Raw genomic sequence first — 8,720 nt, 5'->3', positions numbered from 1 at the left:
TGGCCCACCCCTCTGACTCCTGGGTCCTGACGCACCGCGATGGCAGGACTTACCATGCTGATAACAAGCAGTCGGATGTGAGCTGTCCTCACTAGCCCGTGTGCTGTTTACCGGCAGAATCTTGCATGACTCATCTCTGCGCCACCCAGCACCTGCACAGATGGGGCCAAAATCATGTATTTTAAGTGGATAAATGAGTGTGTGCAATGTGTGTCAGTGTGCATTTTGCTCTAAGTCTCTGTACTGTTCTCAATTGTTCTACTACATAGCAATCAGTTAAAATGATTTTTGCCTTTGGAGTGTTTTTCCCCCCCATTTTTAAGAATCTTCCCTCCTTCCTTCCCTCTCCCCTCTTTCCTTCCCTCCCTCCCTCTCCCCTCCCTCCCTCCCTGTTTCCCTTCTTTCGTTTTACATGATGAATCAAAGTTTCACAGGGACAAGAAATTAAACTTTTCGCAAACATAACCAGACTAATGGGTAGGTAACACAGATGGTGATAGTCTATTAATATGTAGCAGAGCCTTTCTCACTGTTTATTTTCCACATACTTAATGTCAGCATTATGTGTTTTCAGGTGGCAGTGGCATAGTCAATAGATCTTTCTAGAGTTGAATGTCTCTGACATCACCAAGAGTAGTGATTTGCTTATGGCTGATTCCGAATACTCATCTATGTCCAGAATGAGCCTGTCAGCAAGAGAACAGTCAGCACTGCACACAAGTGCCCAGGAACATGCTCTGTCACAGTGACCTTGACATTCATTGATTGTGATCACCCAGCATCCTTAGTTCCAGGGACAGTTACTACACTTATTCCACTATGGCTGGGGCTCAATTCTCAGCTCCTGGGACCAGGCACAGCTGGGTGTTACTGTTCCCTGGGCACTTTGTCAGACTCAAGATGGGCACATAGTACAACCAGAGGCAAAAAAAAAGAAAGGAAGGAAGGAAGGAAGGAAGGAAGGAAGGAAGGAAGGAAGGAAAGAAAAAAGAAAGAAATGGAATTCTGGAAAGGGAACTCACTGTTTAACTGCAGCATTTAATTTAAGAGGACATAAGATTTGAAGGTGCTGCAACTTCTTGTGTCTAAAAGGGGACAGCTTGTCTGAGGAAGGAACCAATGCAGAGGAAGGTAAAGCTGAGAGATGAAGAGAAAGTGACCAGGTCCAATCCCTGAACAAGCCAGGCCTGAAATAGTCTTTGGAAACATTCAGTTACACGAGACCATGGCTTAAGTTACTCTGGATCAGGATCTCAGCATCTGCAAATGAAAGAGTCCTACCTGAGACAGTCATCAGCCTTCTGCTTATTATAATGACACTCCCTGTATCTCAAGAATGTCTTGGGTGAGAGACACAAGGATTCTGGTTGCTAAAATGAAACCTACATTTTGAATTCATACATTGTTCTTCTTCTGCTAATTTAGTCAGCGCCAGGCTACCACTCATGTTGGACCCCCTCTGAGAAGGTGAGAATAGTTTTCGTCTGGACCTGCAAGGCTGTGGCCAGAACCTGGACTGAGTCAACTGCCAAAGAAGTCTTCCTCGTGACAGTGTCCCCAGCCCAGATCCACAAAAAGGGCAATGACACACACAGAAACACACACTTACGTGTATGATACAAAAATATGCATCTGTGTGTGTGTATAGTTGGTCTCCTACGCTAGGTGCTCTTGCAGCATTATTTTAAACTTTACTTTGCAATGTAAACATCATCACTATTTTCCTGAAAGTTCTGGGGATATTCTTTTAGAGCCTGGGTTGTAGTTCCTAAAGTCCTGTGCTTTGGCTCTCGGTCTTGGTCCGAGAAGTTGACTCCGTGGGCAGCCCTGGTGAGCACAGCCTCGACGACTTGCGTCTATCAACCCCTTAGAGCACTCTGTGGGTTTCGCAGGCCACCAAGGTGCTCTCCTGAACCTGGATGAGTTTTACATCTTGCGCAGAAGGGATACAGGACAGCCCTCCATCTCGCAGGCTTCAGGATGTGTATTTTCAGACTTTATACCCCAGGAATCCATTTCCTGTTTTCTCCTGTCTGATCAATGAGCAGCCATAGTGGCAGATCCATCTTTCATAAATCGAGCCTGCCTGACACCACATCTGCCTGAGAGGTGACAAGTCACCTGGGCTTCCCAATGATGGCTTCAGAATGTCCAGGAGGTAGGGATATTTTTGCAAACTTGGAGCACAGTGACCGAGTTTCTTCCCCTTTAACATGACTGTTTGGCACTGTGAACAGTCCCAGAAGCACACGAGTGGGGCGGTCAGGCCCCTGCACCTCTCTTTAGCTTGCTCCAAAGGCCTGGTGAGTGGGCCCTTTCCATTATTTAAGTTCCTTCATAGACTCCGAGCCCAGAAACTGTCAAGCTGAAATACTGTGAGCAAAACGGGTCTCATACTTTTCTCTAGTTGAATGGAAAACTTCAGAAGTTGAAGATCTGTAACTATCTCCCAACCCAGAAAGTTTAAATATGTTCTTAGGGCTTGGATTTTTTTATTGTTGGTGTTGCTTTGGAGCTCAAATCAAAACTCTCTGAGCCCATTGCAATTTTATTGTCAGCACTTACGCCATTTTAAAAAGCCCTGACTGGACACCTCTTGTGGCCAGGTACATGCTAGCCTCCTCCCAAATGAGCAGCCAAGGCCCTTGTCCTCCGAGAACTCACAACACCTGGGCCCTACAACGTGTGTGTCACGGGAGGCAGAAGGAAGTAAGTGCTCACCAGAAGCCTGTTCTACGGGTGTGCGGCTCAGGGAAAGAGGTGCAAACCCTGCCTGGTAAGATCAAAGGAGACTACTCCAAGTGGGGTGCGTGTATGTGTGAATGTGGTGTGTGTGTGTGCGTGTGTGTGTGTGTGGTGTATGCACATGTGTGTGTGCACGGGTGTGTATGTGTGTGTGAAGTCCTAAAGGATTTCAGAGAACAGGGAGAGGAAGAAAAAGTGGAAGTCTAGGGGATGTCATGAAAAGGCTTGGTGACACACGAACAGATCGGAGACGGAAGGCGGAGAGGCCACAAGCCCAGGTTACCCTGATAGTCACTTCCAGGGGCACAGCTGAGAGCAAGGCCGCCCTCAGTGCACAGGTCTGGGTTCTGGGAGGTGCGGAGGCACAGACGGAGGCGGCATCCCTGGACCTCCCCTAAAGCCCCCGCGCCCGCCCTGCCCCCACCACCTATTCTACATACGCACTTGCCCGTAGACGACACTGTGGGCTACGACACTGAAGTACATGGGGTCCCCTTGACATTCCCTGGGCCTTCCTGCCTTCAGGTTCTGTATGTTCCATTCCTCCTTGCCTGCAATGTCTTCTTCTACCCCTTCCACTTGGTTGATGCTCTCCTATCACTCTTATCATCCAGCTCAAGTTCCAGATCTGGGAAACTCATTTTTCTCCAAGCAACTTTATATTCCCCTTCCTCTTTCTGCTCGTGAGTTTATTTATATCAGGATCCTTCTGGGTGTAAGTGACAGAAACCTGACTCTGACTTGCACAGTCAGAAGAGGGAACTTGTTGGCTTATATAATGAGGAAAAGGTAATGGCGGAGGTTATTTTAAGGTGGAAACGTTATAACTAGGGCATTGATGTCATTTCTCTGGAGCTTTTGGCTCGCTTTCCCCAGCTCCGATCTCAGCAGGTCTGTAAGTGTGGTGGCAAGTTGGCCCTTGGCAACACGGAATCTTTACAAGTCACGATCCTGAAGAGAAGACCCTTCCAGTGTATATGCGCCAAGGCTCACGCTGGGGGCTTGGCTGTCCCTGGTGATCAAGGGAATAAATGTGCTTGCTTATCTTCATGCAACCACATAGAATGGATTTTCTCACAGGAAAGAGAGAGCTTCTGTTACCAAGAGAAAGGGAAAAGGCAAGCTAGATCAGCAAAGACAAACCAAATACTCGCAGGCCCACTCTACTCTTTAATGTCACCACACTAACTCCATGGTTGGCTGCCCCGTCTGTCTCCTCCACTAGACTTGAGTCTTTGGTGGCCGTGATGGGAGCCTACCCACCCTGTAGTAGGAAGCCGGGGACACATGAGCTCAGCAAATGATGGTGGAATGAGTGAGCTTGTCAGTGACTGAGGGAATGAATGAAAAGCATGCCAGTGAAATAGATGGGTCAGGTAGTGTCGTTTCCATCTCACAGTTTCCTTCCATCATTTCTAGCCTGGACAACTTTAATAGCCTTTTAATTAATCTTCGTATCACCAGTCTTGGTCTCCTCAAATCCATTCTTGACATAGCAACCAAATTGACATTTTAAAAACCGTAAATAATATTTTATTCCTCTGCTTAAAGCCCTTCCTTGCATTTGACACTGAACAAACATTTTTGCAGGGCTTCTAAGGACCTTTCTGACCTGGTTTTGTCTGCTTCTCCAGTCCTATGTCTTGCTAGTCTCACTTCTAACACCAGACCCCCCCTTTGCCCCGATTCTCAACTCCAAGTGCTCATGTACTTTATACTCCAGTCCTTTTGAATTACTTTTTTCTTCCAAGGCACGAAGTTCTCTTTTGTGCTCAAGTCTTTGTTCCCTCCCCTGGGATGCTCTTCTCCCCTCCCCCTCCCCCTGGCTAATTTGGACTCATGCTTCAAAGCCCAGCTTACACGTCCCTCCTAAGTGAGGGTTTCTTGGACTTCTAACCACTGTCCCTGCTAGGTGCTCCCACGGTATCCCCTCCACCACCACCATAGGGACACCTATGGTTCTCTACTGTTAACTGCTGATTTCCTGGTCTGTATCCCTGCTGGCTCGACAGCATGCTCTGAGGACCTGGGTGGAGCTCCACCACCTGGCTAGGACTCGGCACTGAAGAATGAGAGGTGGATGGATGGAATGAACACCTAAATTGACTGGTCCACCAGTGCACCAGGCTTGTGGCATGGACTGAAGCTAGGGTAATCATGGCAGGGTCCCGTCCTGAAGAGGCTCCTCCATTCATGCACAATGGCTGCCGTTCACAGAGGTGACAGTGGCAGAGACTGGCACTGAACCCAGCCCGGACTCCACATTCAGGCTCTCATTCCATCCACCTCAGCTGTCCCTGTGTTGACATTCAGCTTGGCTCCATTCAGAAAGGACAGCTGGTGACTGGACCTGGCAGGGCTGGATATGGATGGTGAGGGAGGCTGAGACTCTTATGATGGAGGCAAACCTCTGTGAAACATTTAGGCCAAGCGTCACCATGCTCCAAATCACTGCTTTCCCATTCAACTGGAGAGAGGACTTATGGAGAGCGTTTGGCTTGGAAAAGCACGTTGGGACAAACATTTCCTTTCTATCTGTACATGAGAACAGGGTCTCAAAACCGCCTCGGTGAACAATGAGCACGGCCTTCTGGGTAGAGCTCCCAATTTGCTGATGGGTTTCACGGCCGGGCTTCGATGGCGGAGGTGACACTGTCATCACTGTTGGGAGTTATTAAGAGACCCAAGTTCTAGTCTCAGCCCGACTAGCAGCATTTGTGTGGTCATTTGGGGGAAAGCAAGTGCCACCCCAGCCCATGGAAGTCTCATATTCTTTGCCAGTGTTTGGCGGACTATGGAACACAGATCTGCCCAATGAGACATAACGGGGAATCTGTAAGGGGCTGTATTTCCAAATAAAAAGACAGAGGCTTCAAATAGAAAGCATTTAGCAACTCCTCCCTTTTTCTTGGGACCACAAGGCAATGAACAAAGAGAAAGAAAAGGTCAAAGCCCTGAGGAGAGCTGACCGAGAAGATTAGCATCTGAGTCTCTGCCAACCCAGTTAGGCCACGGAACAAAAGCCCTGGCCTTCTGGTTCCAGGAGATAATTTAATGTCTTCTTTGTTGCTCAGAGCCACTCTAAGATGGCTATTCTATTACCTGCAGACAAAAGCATTCCTAGTGGATATACATGGAATCAATTAGGTGACAACTGTTAGGTTACACCAACGGCAAACACAAACAAACCAAAATGAGCTGCTGGCTGGAGCAAGTGAATGATCATTCCAGGCTGGTCTCCAGTGGCTCATCTGCCAAATGAGGCCTCTTCAGAAATGCCAACGAGAGAACGAACGATGGAGCTAACTTTTCAGACACTGGGGTGGAACTTTCAATCTCTGCATTCGATCTGCCACTGCTCAATCTGTGTCATACAGACCCTGCATTGAATTCGTGTTTCTAGACAGTATGTCACGCAGGGGAAAAAGCAGTGCCATTGGATATACCTGAGTTTGTTACCCTAGAAAGGCTTCACAAGTGGTGACGCTTTCACATTGCTATTTCAGTGTGTTTTAGTCTATGAAATACAACATCTCATATCACACTTGGAGGGGTCAGGTGTTATTCTCTCTCTCTCTCTTTTCTGTTTTTTGGTCCATGAGAAATCTTACACTGATAGTGATTACAGGCTTTATTTAGCTTCATCTTTGGCGGTTCATTTTGACCATCCTATCACCTTAACCTCTCCTATCCAATCACTTGCAGAACTAGTCATTTTTCTGTGTTTGATTTCAGAACGGGAGTTTGGCTGGAGCACTGAGTAGGTGGAGGGCAGTATTACAAGGTGAGTCTGACAAGTTCAAGTTGAGGGCTTTAAAGGGCAAGGGCCCTTTAATGCAAGTTGAAGAGTGGGGGTCTTATGCTGTGGGCACAGGGGAGCTGTGGGAGCATCTCCAGCAGCAGAAGAGGAGAAAGAAGAAGACTGGACAGGAGGAAAGCAAAGACGAGGCCTCCCGCAGGCAGTCCACCCACCTTCTCTTTCTCTGCCGTATAGATAGCACCAACCAGTGTGTTGAATCACAGGAAACTCTTGTTATGGGAGAGGCCAAAGAGACAAAAGACTAGTCTTAGTCTTAGGGAGATGTTCCAATGTCCCCTTTGGGTATTTTGAAAACATAAGACTTTTGTTGGAATAAAAATGGTCCACCTAGGCAAAATGGGTAGGGGATGGGGCAAGTCAGGCGAAGGCTCTGAGGAAGGGGAGTGCGGGCTTATTCCAGGGATGAGGAGGACACCCGTGCATCTGGAATGTGGCAAAGGAAAGGACAGAAAAATAGAAAATGAAGTCAGGCAGGAAACTGGAGGTCAGCTTGTAGAGGACTTTTGGCCATTGGAAGGATTTTGATCTTAGTCGGGGTGAGATAAGAAACCACCGGAGCGTCTCCAGCAGACAGAAGAGTGATATGAACTGACTTACATTTAACAGGCTGGCTCTGCCTGCTGGGTTGAAAGTAGGCTGAAGAGGGGCAGAGTGGAAGCAAAGAGACCAATTAGGAGGCACCGCAGATCCAGACAAGAGATGAGGGTAACCTGGGCCAGAGTCGTAACTGGGAAGGTAGGGAGAGGTGATCAGAATACGCAAATGTGTTTAAGGTAGGACTGAACGTATTTTCTCACGGCGTGCGTGTGCAAAATGAAAGAAAGAGTGGTCAGGGATGACTCCAAGGTCACTATTTTTATTGTATTTCTGTGTTCCCTTTATATTGGGTCACGTGACCTTCTGCACACACATGCACTCATGATCACACCTATATGGATTTCCAGATCATTCTGTACTTCTCTGGATCACAGATCATAGAGACTTAATGGACCTCAGTTTCCTTATCTATCTAATGGGGGTTAATTAATTATGCAGCTCTCATGAAGTTGTTATGAGGGTTAAAATAAATATGTAAAATAGATATACGCTAGATGCTTTTCAATGCATGCCTCAATCTTGCTTCAATAAATGTTAGCTATTATTGCTATTATTTTGTTTTACTATTTCTATGTACAAAGTTGTCTAAGTTGCATTCCTCTGGATGTCAATTTTGGTGGACATGGGCTCTCAGCCATCTGTCTCCTGCAAGGCTAGCCTCTGCCCACCCACTCCCTGACCACCGTATTTGGCAAGGGAGGAGGAAGAACTGGATTAGTCAGAACCCAAGATAAACTTTGGGTGACCTTGGGCCAGGGGACAGGCTCTTCTGCCGTAAGGGCAGGAGCTCAGGTGTTTCTCTTTCTTGCCCTTCTAGCCTCTCGTGTCCTCATGGAAAGTAAGCAGGCCCAGGCAGGAACTGTTTCCTTGGGCCGGCAAAGGTATTCCCTGCTCCGTTGTAAATGAAAGAGAGAGGGTAGATTCAGAAGCCCCCTGTGACCCAGCCATCTCTTTGGCAGTGTGGCTCAAATACAACAGTTCTGAGAAGTGGTATGAAGGATGCGATCCAGACACAGTCTATTAGGAGGACATGCTCAGCTCCCCAAACAGCTCCCCAAACAGCACCCCCTTCTGCACACCCCAGGGCCTCTGCCTGCCTTGCCTCCCTCCTCCCTGGCATCTTCCTAAAAAATTCTTCTCATTCTTCTGTGTCCATCCAGAAAACTTCCATAAATCAGAGCATCATCTCTCTGACACACGAAAGGATGGAGAGGGGCGTCTGTCAGGCACGTCCAGTGTGGCACACTTTGGTTGTGTTCTTTACCTCCCCACAGACCCTCTTCGTTGAACTTTTGTTTCACTCCTTTAAGTCACTGGACTTTTTTATCCTGGAGGGAAAAGGCAGACACCATCTGGGCTTCAGATAAACTCAGCCATGCTTTGCTTCTTAAATGGGAAGGCAATGGAGATAGGAAGGTATTGGAAGCTTAGCTGATCGGAAGGCAAAGGGACAAATGACAAAGAAAGGAACTTGGAAGCAAAGTGGCTCTGCCTGCTGGGATGGGACTGCATTAGATGACCTCAGCTCCACAGTGGCAGGAAGTCTGGTAAGGCATGC

The 8,720-nt window shown here is 47.6% G+C and overlaps 1 long non-coding RNA gene across 1 annotated transcript in view; it reads right to left on the bottom strand.

The window, feature by feature from the left end:
* Window positions 1-8,720, bottom strand: part of LOC141567838 (uncharacterized) — a 190,805-nt gene that overhangs the window by 38,269 nt on the left and 143,816 nt on the right. Inside the window, exon 3 of the long non-coding RNA XR_012490706.1 lies at window positions 54-152. This is a non-coding gene — a long non-coding RNA (uncharacterized LOC141567838). The remainder of the gene's footprint in view (window positions 1-53; window positions 153-8,720) is intronic.

The sequence above is a fragment of the Rhinolophus sinicus genome, linkage group LG12, assembly GCF_036562045.2.
Source record: "Rhinolophus sinicus isolate RSC01 linkage group LG12, ASM3656204v1, whole genome shotgun sequence".
In the NCBI taxonomy this organism is placed as follows: Eukaryota; Metazoa; Chordata; class Mammalia; order Chiroptera; family Rhinolophidae; genus Rhinolophus; species Rhinolophus sinicus.
This window is presented reverse-complemented; position numbering and strand designations above follow the sequence as displayed.